The sequence below is a fragment of the Gymnodraco acuticeps genome, unplaced genomic scaffold (genome assembly GCF_902827175.1).
Source record: "Gymnodraco acuticeps unplaced genomic scaffold, fGymAcu1.1, whole genome shotgun sequence".
Taxonomy (NCBI): Eukaryota; Metazoa; Chordata; class Actinopteri; order Perciformes; family Bathydraconidae; genus Gymnodraco; species Gymnodraco acuticeps.
The window spans coordinates 1,078,925-1,090,679 of record NW_022992079.1 but is presented as its reverse complement, the minus strand read 5'-3'; the positions used below and the strand labels follow the sequence as shown (position 1 = coordinate 1,090,679).

Here is an 11,755-nt window from a genome sequence, read left to right as displayed (position 1 = left end):
ATTTTTAGCCCTGCTTGGCTGCACCGTCCATCAATAAGAAACAATGGCGTACGCACGATCTTGGACGATAATGTCCTGAATGTTGCCGAGGTTAAAGGTCTTGCGTGAGCACTGCTATAGAGAGCGGGAAATTCACACCAAACGCAGAGCGACATTTCAGTGGTCTGTTCATTACAATGGTACGAACCCAAAATAAAATATATTTACTTATGGCTAAACTGCAATAAAAAGATCCAAAGGTTACTGAAGTAATTCGATCATGACGCCGAACAAATCCACTCATAATCTTGTCTCTGCATTATATTTGTAAGCAATCGAACCACAGGAAACATTAGCTCTGCGTTTGATGTGGACGCTCCATTAGAGTTATGGGGCTGATATGTTTCTGTCAGAAGGTGGAGGGACTACTGTGAAGTGTAATCGGGGGGGAGGGGGTTAGTGAGCGATATGAACATTGCTGTTTTAGATTCACTCTGCATTAACATGTCCTGGGTGAACAGGCAATGAAGGATCACACTAAATGTGTCTCTGCTGTTGCAGCGACTGGAATCCTAACTGACATTGAGATTTCTAAATGCAGTATAAGTTATAGTTGATCAATTATTATAGTCTTTTTTTAAACTGGGTTATATGAGGTACCGATCCATAGTCAGTGTAACACCTACAGTACATGGCAGTAGCAGTTTGGAAAAACAAACACAACAGAGGAAAAAACAAGAGGCCTTCTTAAATAAAATCTATATCAGTTTTAAGTGAATGCTTAAAAATAATATTTTCAAAGCTTACATTTTCTGTCAGGGAACTGAAGCTGCAACCAGTCTCCAATCTGTACCTTGCAGAACATGGTAGCTGCAGGCCTGCTGCTGCTTCAATAGTTGAGTTTGTTGTTTTAAAATCAACCCTATCACATACCTACAGTACGTTGCATAATAACACAATGCTCTTGCTTTCTGTCAGCTAGGGTTGTAACGGCATAAGATTTTGAAAGTATAATATAGTCAAATATTACAGTATCTTATTCAAATGAGTTTTCTTATTATTTACAGTGACCCTTTAAAGAATAGGACCCGAATTACAGTATAAACCTGATACAAAAAACATACCTCTGTTATGATGGATGAATTGTAAAGGCCTTTTTGCTGCATTCTGTTCATATACAGATGCTGTATGACTAACATGAATTAGTTCCTAATTTAACTAAAGCATGTAAGTGTACACTGTAGGAGCAAACACAATAGTGGTGGCTTAAAGCCCACCTCTGCTCCGCGCCGTCCTTTAGATGAGCCTGGTCAGATTTAATAAAAGGAGTTTAAAACACCGGCATAAAAGTTATAACAATAATCTGATTTTAATACAGTAAAAAACACCAATACAAGTTTACAGAGTACTCCGGACTCCCAGTTCTACTGCTGTGCGATACAGGTATCGGGACCAGCCAGTCAGAAACAGGGGGCATTTTGCATGAAGAAACAACAGTATATATGGATATGTTTTGAGGTGTAGAATCACTTCTTATCTTCCACCGGACCCAACTCCTTTAATTTCCCAGGGAAGGTTTCACACAAGCTATTCTTTTAAAACAATCAAACATTATACACAGATATATTGGTGCTTGGGATTATTCCCAGAAAGAACCTTGAAAAAGAACATGTGTGTGTGTGTTAGTGAGGGGAAGTGTGTGTGTGTGTGTGTGTGTGTGTGTGTGTGTGTGCTGATAAGCGGAGGTGTATGTGTGTGTGTTGCTGATATCTGGGTTAAGGAGTTTATGTGTGTGTGCTGCATGGAGACAGGAGGTGTGTGTCAGGGTCTCTGGGTCATGGAGTGTAAGTAAGAAGGTTTATATATATATATATATATAGGATTACTTTAAACAGTCCCAAATAATACATGTTCACTTCAATACAGTTCAAGATAATACCTGTTTACTTTAATACAGTTTAGAACAATATCTGGGTGCTTTAACATGCAAGCACTATTTTAGCATGTTCAATTCATAAATGAAAATGACATCAGCTTAATAATGTCCTAATGTGAACATATTGTGTATGTGTGTACCTTTTACTCACACACCTAAACGTAATTTCTTTTCAACACTGTCTATAAACAAATGTACACAATTTGATAAGTTGGTCAACTTTAATACCAAGATACCTTTATACCCTTACAACCCTAGTGTCATCCTTGTTGTAAAAACTAGATTTTAACATTCAACAAGGACAAATCCATGTATCCCTGATATTCAAATAACTGGTTAAAGGTTTCTGAAGATCATCGTCACAACAGGCGGCCATGTTTGTGTCTTAAAGTCTCTCATTTGATCCTGAACACTGTCAGATCTGATCCCTGAACAGATTGCAGTTCTTTCAAGTTGTCTTTCTGTTTTTCTGTAGTGATGAACAGTTTAGGACACTGACCATGTAAAGACTTGAGTCTGAATGAATGAAGTAAACTCTTGTAATGAAATATTTTTTAAAGGAAATAATATAATCTGCTGATCACATCTCGTGTCATCCCTACCTTTCATTTTGTGTTAGTTTGACTAGTTTGAATTAGTATTCATTCTTATGCAAACAGTTGTTGTCCGTTGCTTTTTTATTATTCTTTTTTTATGACAAAAAAATACCATGTCAAAATGCAAGAAAAACAATAGCAGCACTTTTAGAACCAATACTGATAATACAAATATGAAGAATATGTAGGTGGAATGATGTGTAACATAAAGAGGTTATTTTTAAAGAGTGCATATGAACTCTGTCACAATATGAATACCTATATTATTTAAAAATAATTATAATGCTAATCAATGTAGTTAACTTTGTTAATTGTGAAGACACCATTAAGCAAAAAGTAAATTGCATACTTAAAAATGTATATATGCAGACTAAAACACACACACACGTACACTACATAGACAAAAGTGTTGGGCCACCTACACGTTACACCTACAGGAGCTTTTATGACATCCCATTCCAAATTCTTAGGCATTAATATGAAGTTGTTCCCCCCTTTGCAGCTACAACAGCTTCCACTCTTCTGGGAAGGCTTTCTACAAGATTTTGGAGTGTGTCTGTGAATGCTTGCCCATTCATCAAGAAGAGCATTTGTGAGGTCAGACACTGATGTTGGACCAGAGGCTGGCTCTCTGTTCTAGTTCATCCCAAAGGTGTTCAATGGAGTTGAGGTCAAGGCTCTGTGCGGGCCAGTCAGGTTCTTCCACACCAAACTCATCCAACCAGGCCTTTATGCACCTTGCTTTGTGGGGCACAGTCAGTTTGGAACAGAAAAGGGCCTTCCCCAAGCTGTCCAAGATGACTTGGATTCTTGGCATTGTGTCTGGTGATGTAAGGCTTGATTCAGCTGCTCGGCCATGAAGCTCCCGGCGCACAGTTTGGTGCTGATATTAATGCCAGAGCTGGAACTCTGCAGAGCTTTGGCCACTTTTACGCACTATGCTCCTCAGCACAAAAAACGCAAAAATATATGCGAATAACATTTTTTTGATGAATGGCTGAATTTGCCTTACTTTGCCAATGTGAACTAACTTAGCACTCGAGAAGCAAGTGCACCTTCCTCTTGCTTTTTCATTAATACTTTTATGTTAATTCACCTGTAAAACATTAATGTGTTTATTTCTTATTGTTACCATGGTAACAATAAGTGCATTTGTTTTGAACTGCAATTTTTACACATCACATGGAACGTGATGACATCTTCAAAGCCAATTTGACTGTCAGATGGAATGCTATGACATCAAAGCGATATTGCTGTCAGAGGGAATGCTATAAGACAACTTGGGAAACTAATTTTCTGTCATTAGGCAAAGGTTAGCACAAGTGACTTTGAGTAGCAAGACATCATTACATTTTTCATTATTTACTTGTTCAAATATTACTCTCATTAGTAGAAAGTTACAGGTTTGCACAAGTTCTTCCTCAATCTATTCAGTTCAACACAAACCAGAGACAAGCAAACATGGCAAAGGCAAATAACAGTGATTTGAGAAGCCGTGTGGATGCATATATTAATAAACATTGGGAGATGGACACCTGTAGAGAACTTGATTCCACCAGGACCGACCTTTTGTCGTGTAAGACAAGAGAAAGAGCCAAACTGAAAAGCAAGTATGAGACCCTGGGTGCAGTCCTTGATCGGCTGCGTGGCGTAGATGCAGTAAAAGGGTCAAGCTCTGGGCACCGAGATGAAATTGCAAGTCTGAAATTGAAGCTGAATGCGGCTGTGGGCAGGGGGAAAGACACTGCTGGAAACCTTGAATTCCAAATCAAATTAAATAAGGACTTAAAGTGCCAGCTTCAGAACATGTGTGCAAAGCAGTCCAAGACTAAACTGGACGAAGAGAAAACAAACGAGGTCCTCCGCAGTCAGTTGAAGGAGATCCAGGTAAGGTCAGCCTCCAGATTGAGCCTTGAATCTGCCATCAACATGGATCTCCAAAACAAGCTGGAGGTGGCCAGTAAACGGCTGGAGATGGCCAGTAAACAGCTGCAGCCGCCTCCAAGTCACATGAGCACACAGGCTCCTGAGGATCTGTCAGAGTGGCAGCTGAAGAAATCCCCAGGATTGCTGGACCTTTCCAACATCCTGTCTAGTGATGAGCAGGAAGAGCCAGAAACAGAAGCTACAAGAACAAATATCTGTTTCACAGCTGAGGAGGAGGTACCGCTCCAAGGAGCGGAGAAGGAAAATGCACCCGCTGCAGAGACCTCAGGGAGCAGCCTTGGAGGTCTCCCAAGGTTTTCAGATAGTGTAGAAGACCTTGCTGAAGACAAGTTTATCGAGAAAGTAAAACAGAGAATGGTTCACATCAAGATCAGCCAGCTGCGGGAAATAACAGAGGAAGCAGTGAATCAGGTGTGGGAGACCATAGACACCCTGCTGAGGAGCCAGCGGGTGCAGATGGACCAGCTGGTGCGTGCTGTGAAGCTGGCCCAGAAGCAGCTGGTGGACCAGCGTGAAGAGGACTCTAAAGTTCTGCTGCGGACGGAGAAGGACTGGGAGTGGAGGTTTCAACAGATCCTGACCAGGAGGTCCCCCAGAAGGAGTTGGGTTGTCCGCATGTTTGGATGCGGAAGTGAGGAGGATTGGGGACCCCCCTATGGGTAATGGCCCCCTGTTGAAGTCCCTTGCATTAATGCATCAATATTAGTTTTAATCAACAACAAAAAGAAAATAAATAGTAATAATGAGAAAAATAATAGTAAAGGTAATAATAATAACAATAGTAATGATGATATTAATAACAACAATAGTAATGATAATAATAACAATAGTAACAATACAAATAATAATAACAATAGTAATGATGATATTAATAACAACAATAGTAATGATAATAATAACAATAGTAACAATACAAATAATAATAACAATAGTAATGATGATAATAATTTGTATAAAAATACCAATAGTAATGATAGTGATAATAATATCAACTGTTTAAATAATGTAATACATATATTTATGTACATTTATTACATGGCTTAGTTGAATACTCGATTCTGATTGGTCAATTCAGAACACGTGACACGTTGTTAATCCAGAACAGACAGAGCGTTGTTAAGGACGCTCACATCTGCACAAAGAAGTCCGGTCGATTGAACTGTATACAGTTTGGCTGAAAAGCAAAGTGCATCAGGTGATCTGCCTGTCGGGTGTTCTTTTACCCACAATGACCACCTCGCTGCACATTATCCCTTACATATACAATTTCAATCATTATTATATTTGTAAATCATTTTTTTAAGACATATATATTTTATAAATATTAAATAATGCATTTGTAATATAACATGTCAATACAATGTAAACCCAAAACAGAAGTCAGACCTGTTGTTTCATTTCTGTATAAACCTATAGAGGGCATTTTAGACAATATCTCACTTCAAAACTGCTGTTCTAAGTATCACTCTTTAAAGATCTTATTTATCATTTCTGATCAGGGTGTAAGGTACTTTTGTTTGGAACTTAAAGATTTGCAAGAGTTACATTTCGGTGGTACAAAAGTAACTTAGTACATTTACTCATGCATTATGGAAAGGAGAAGAAACATTTCCAAATTGGCCCCCGTCCAGTACAAACCTGTCCTGACAAATCATTTAAACTGTCCAGAAGTCAATGTAAACTGCCACTAAATGATTATCTCTTTACTGTTGTATTGCCATCCATAGCAGTTATTGACAAACAATTAAAATGTTTAGGAAATAAATTGTTTTTTTTAATTCAATATATCAATCAATCAAATCATACGTCCCAATGACACAAATCATAAATTGCCTCGGGGGGGCTTTCATACAGTTTGTCCTTAGACTGTTGCAGCTGACAAGAAATAACTCCCCATAAGAACCCTTACAATAAGTATAGGCTTTGAACAATCTTTAGTTTTATAATTATGGTGTAAATGCGCTTACACTTTTCTCTCACTTCTCACGAATCTGGAAACTTTAACGTTTAAAAAATAAAATAAACACAAATTCACAACATTGAACCCAACTGCCTCCCGTAATTCCAGCATGGGATTTTACCATGAATTGTCTGTGATAGCTGGTTTGTTGATGCTTTGAGTGTAATTTTTGGACTTCATGCCAATACATCTGAAATCATCAGAACAAGGCTGATAAGTTATAATAAAATAAACAAACTCTCTAATTTCTCTTAACAGTGTGTAATACATTTCTTCATAACACCACCACACATATTTTTGTTTCATCTCCACCCAAAAAACCAACCCGGTATCACGGCAAGACGTGAACATGTGACGATTTACCATGCTGGGAGACGTGAAGATGTCACGGTTTCGTCCCTTCAAACGTGACAGTTACACGGTATTGTTAACATGGCCCAACCAGTGGAGAAATACCCGGAAGTGCCAAGCAAATGCTCTACCGCGACTATTGGTCGGTTTTTATTGTCCAAATTTGATATTTTTAATAAAAAAATGTAATCGTCACACTCGATCTCGACGATTTTCTTGTGGCCCTAGCTGGTCGACACCTCTTTTAGCAGAAACAAAGGCTACATTAATGTATTAAATCGATGTTAATCCATTTGCATTGTTGTGGAAATACCGGACGTGACGTTGTGTGATCGCTTAGCAACTGACCTCCGTGGAAATAAACACCACTAAGGTTCAAGGGTTTTTGTTATCAGATGCTAGCTACAGTGTAATTTTGGCATTTAAAATCTTAGATCCCGAGCTCCTCCAACAGTGCAACATAATATAAATAGGACATAATAAGAAAATTAGAAAAAGATAAATAAAAAATTGTGCAAAATACACCACTTTTGGTTCAAATTATGAAACCAGTAGATTCATTCATGTATTTATTTTTCAACCAAAAGCTGCTGCAATTGCTGAATCTCATCTTCTGGAAACAAACAAAAAAGAAAATGTTCAGCATCACAACAGCGTAATCATATTGCATCACGTATTCGTTTGATTATGTTGACACATTTCCTAACTTTCAATGATAGTAAATGTCATCCTACCAACAAGCTGAGGGGGTACTGCAGAGGTTGCTCCCGCTGGTTCCACAGTCACTGGACTGTCAATGGCAACAGTTCTGACTGAAAAATAATAATTATAATAGATATATTGATAACAGATCATAATTACAGAGAACAGGAGGCAATCGCAGGCAAATGTTATGCATTAAAAGAGTTCTAACAGTTCTAACCAACTCTAACTATTTATTACAATGGCCTATTTTTATACGTACGACGGAATAACAGATATTTGTTCAATACCTCTCTAAGCTGAAACATGCTGTACCAATCATGTTGCGAACAATCAAAACAAAAACGACATATGTTAATCATGAATACCTGTATACATGCACAAACCTTTAGTACGTCGGCAGGTTGCCCCACTTCTGCTCCTCCTTGTTAGAGGACACCCCTGAGCATCTTTGCCTACCCAGCGGATTCTGCTCCTGCTAGATGCTGCTCTGGCCCTGTCTTCTTCCTCCTTCAATAAAGTAGTCATGCATTATCACAACAAGCTGCTTTTCATTCCCAGTTTATTCCTATTCACTTTGAATTACAAGCACATAATCAATCAACCTAATCAGTACATCGGGCACAAAACCAATACCATTGAAATTAAACAATTTACCTTTAGTTGTTTACAAAGTAAATCGGCAAGGAAAATGGCGTCTTCTAGCTGTCCCTCGCCTTGTTTAGCAGCCATTTCAGGAACATCAATTAGTGTGTGTGTGTGCTTATAAATACAAAAGAGAAAGTGGTAAAGAGACAGAGATGAAGATGGTAAGAATGGGGAGAAGACAGGAAGAAATGTAGGGAATATAGCTCTGAGTAGGGAGAAGAGAAGAACTAGAAAAAGTGCTGTTTGATCTTGCTTTGGTTTGGAATCTGTTGAAGGAAAAAATACAGTTAACACTTTTGAATGCATGACAATTTACAATCTCACATATCATCAACAAGCTTTAACATTGGGGTAAATTACGAGTTAAAGCACTAATCAATCAGGGGCGGACTGGAACAAAGACAGCTCTGAACGTTTTGTCCTAAATAGGACCACAATAATCAGCGTGCAGTAACAGTCTGTAGATGGTTGTCATGACATTTCTTCACAATACTATTAGTTGCCACTGTATGCAAGTATGACAGCCACAATAGGCCTTTTTCCAAGCTTTGTATATACAGTGCCAAAAGTATTTAACTCAACATTTTCTTACATGAACTTTTTTTCCAACACAACATTTACATTGTTAGCAGTTATGTTTTGGTGTACTTCTAAAGGTAATTAGTTATTTGCTCGCTGTCAATTTATTGCCATTTATTTCAGATATATTTATTTATTTCAATTTAACAGCTAACTTGAATTTAACTTCTGTTAGACAGCTATCATACTGAATACATATTTACTGTAAATGTATGCAAAAATGTATGGCATATAGCTGTCTAACAGAAGTTAAATCCATTTCTCACTTATTCTGACAATGTACTTAACCCCAAATAAAATAACCCAATAAAAAGAGTTGTTAAATAGTAAAGTCACGTTGTAATAACAATAACTCATCTCTCTCGAGTTTTCTTTTTTGAGCTTTGCCAAAAGCCACTGTGTCAAGTGTCCTACTTGGTTTGCCGTCCGGAGTTGTCCATCTCGCACATGCGCACTGCAGATCGGGCAGAGCAGCAGATCGGGTAGTGACAATAGCATAACGTTAGCATTTTGCTTCTGGCCATTAGATTTATGATTCGAAAATTATAAAAGTAGGGTAGATATGTGGAGATTATCCGGCTGAACAAAACGTGCCTTTATCTAACAGGTTCGTTTTCCACAGATCTTATTACGAGCTATTTTCCAAAATCCTATGGAGAAATCCCATTGACTCTGATACGAGGGAACCAATAGTTGTAAAATGCTAACTCACTTCCGAGTTGTAGGACTCATCACTGCACTATATCCCCGGTCAAGTAAAGCTAATATGTGTTTAGCTAGCTCGTGCTTTAAAAAAATATGTGACTACAACTGATTTACTTGCAATAAACATTAAAATATTAGAGGCATGCGGTGCAGCACCTTACCTGCTTGGCGAAGTCAGACAGAGAGGTAGTTGTTAGTGATGTGTCGGTCGCGAACGAGCCGGCTCAAAGAGCCGGCTCTTTTAAGTGAACGACGGGAGCCGGCTCTCGCCCGCGAACGAGCCGTTTTTTGTTTTGTTTTTGCGGAGGGATCTAGATCGGCATGAAGGCACATTATGCAATGTGCACATTATCCCGCTTATTACACATGGCCACATTCTCAACAAAGTAACAACATGACTCCCAATATTAATTTAAATGCTTTTATGGATTTAGATAATGATTTTATTGATTTAAAAAATAGTTTTATGTATTGATTTAAATTGACATGCATCCGCTAAGAAAAGTAGTCCGTTGTTACTGTTTGTACTAACGTAACAACGGCAGGAACTGCTTCGATCGTGTTTTTGAGGAGCTTTTTGATTACATATTTGAAAACATCGTTGCTTGCTTTAAAAGTAACACAATTCATTGTGTCAAACCTTGGAAAGTATCTAGATATCCCTGCCCTAATGCCAAAGTAACTGGCAACTGAATATGTGTCGCCGTCTGATGTCTATGTCTGGACCGCTGCGTAAAAAGGAGGGTTTCTGCCCCATTACTTCTCTTCTTACTTCTATAAGAATAAAACACGGAGGACGGAGATCTCTTTTTCTCCCCCTCTTCTCCCTGCTGCAGCCTAGCAGCTGATCTCAAAGCACGCTCCCCTCTCCTGCAGGGGGGCGTGGTCAGCTGCAGCTCACAGAATCAGCCCCCTGAAAAAACAGCGCTGGAAAGAGCAAATAGAGCGAAATGACGCATGGCTAAAATGCAGGATCTTTTTGGTATTTTGAAAAAAAAACTATATTTATATACTTTATATAGGTCGATACAGCCCCTTTTTTTAAATAGTTGTTATAGGTGTTGCTATCTGTTTTGTGTATGTCAATGCATTCATTGGGTGGTATCAGAGAGTTACACGAGTCTGTAAATGCAATGAAAACAATTGGCCACAGCAAATCATTTATATTAAACATGTAATTTTTACTTTTGAATACTTCAGTACAAAGGATGTATTGAATAATTTAAGTGATATATGTGTACACACAGTGGCGGCTGGTGGAAAATATTTTTGGTGGGGCTGTTGATATAGTGAGTAAAACAATTTTTTTGGGGAGAAATGACCCCTTAAATTAGGACTTCTGGTGATGTAATGGCACGTTTCCAGTGCAGCGCGGAGCTCGCTTTAATGCTGCATTCAGACCGGACGCGATGCGAATATTCGCTTCGCTCTAAACGCTCCTATCACATCGCTCTAGTCGCTCGAGTTTCACCGCGGCTGCCAGCTGTGTTCACTCACATCATTCAAACAAGACGCGCTGGCTCGGGAGCTACAACTACAACAAAATGAATATATTTTACCGTGATTAAATTGTAATACACGTTTCTAAATAATGCCGACGTAACAACATACTGATACCGGTTAGTAAAAACCATGAATTAATGCTTTGACAAGTCTGCAGACAGACGGCAGGCGAAAAACCTTTTAGAATGCTTGTTTTCTGAATGGAGCTTGGCTAAGCTAACGTTATATATGCTCCGACCGTCCACACTCACAACAACGGCCTATACAGACATAAATAAACCAGCGACTGTATTCTCCATGACACAGACAGTCTGTGGTTTGTACTTTTTTTACTTTTGTCTAGTTTCTGAACAGATCGTATTTGTCCCCGGCTGTTTGAAGAGCAAGCATGGGAAACAAAAGATAGCATTTACCTGTTTGCATCCAGCTAGCCATGCCTTTGGTGTACCAGCTACGTGAGAAGCCTGCCTCGTTGATACGTTTTGTCTTTTTCACGAGCTTGCTGTGATATATACAAATCGGGTTGGTCCGGTCCAAGGTCTTTAAGGGTGCGTTCACACCTGCCTTGTATAGTCCGGTTGAATCGAACCCTGGTGCGTTTGGCCGCTTGGTGCGGTTCATTTGGGTCGGTGTGAACGCAGTCCGAGACCTCTTAAGTGAACTAAACAACCGGACTCTGGTCCGCTAAAATAGGTGGTCTCGGAAAGCTTTCTTGCGAACTCTGGAGCGGTTCATTGCTGGTGTGAACGCAATCCGCACCAAAACATAGCGTAGTATTTGCGCGTCATTTCTTGTTGTGGAGGAGAGGATTGCAAATGGTGGGGAAATGAGCGGCAGGGGACAAACGTG

The 11,755-nt window shown here is 39.1% G+C and overlaps 1 long non-coding RNA gene across 1 annotated transcript; it reads right to left on the bottom strand.

The window, feature by feature from the left end:
* Positions 1–7,413: 7,413 nt before the first annotated feature.
* On the bottom strand, positions 7,414–9,659 carry LOC117537208. Its single transcript, XR_004567689.1, has 4 exons — positions 9,565–9,659; positions 8,129–8,385; positions 7,858–7,981; positions 7,414–7,581 (listed from the first exon to the last, which is right to left on the bottom strand). It is a non-coding gene; the product is annotated as an uncharacterized LOC117537208 (long non-coding RNA).
* Positions 9,660–11,755: the final 2,096 nt, after the last annotated feature.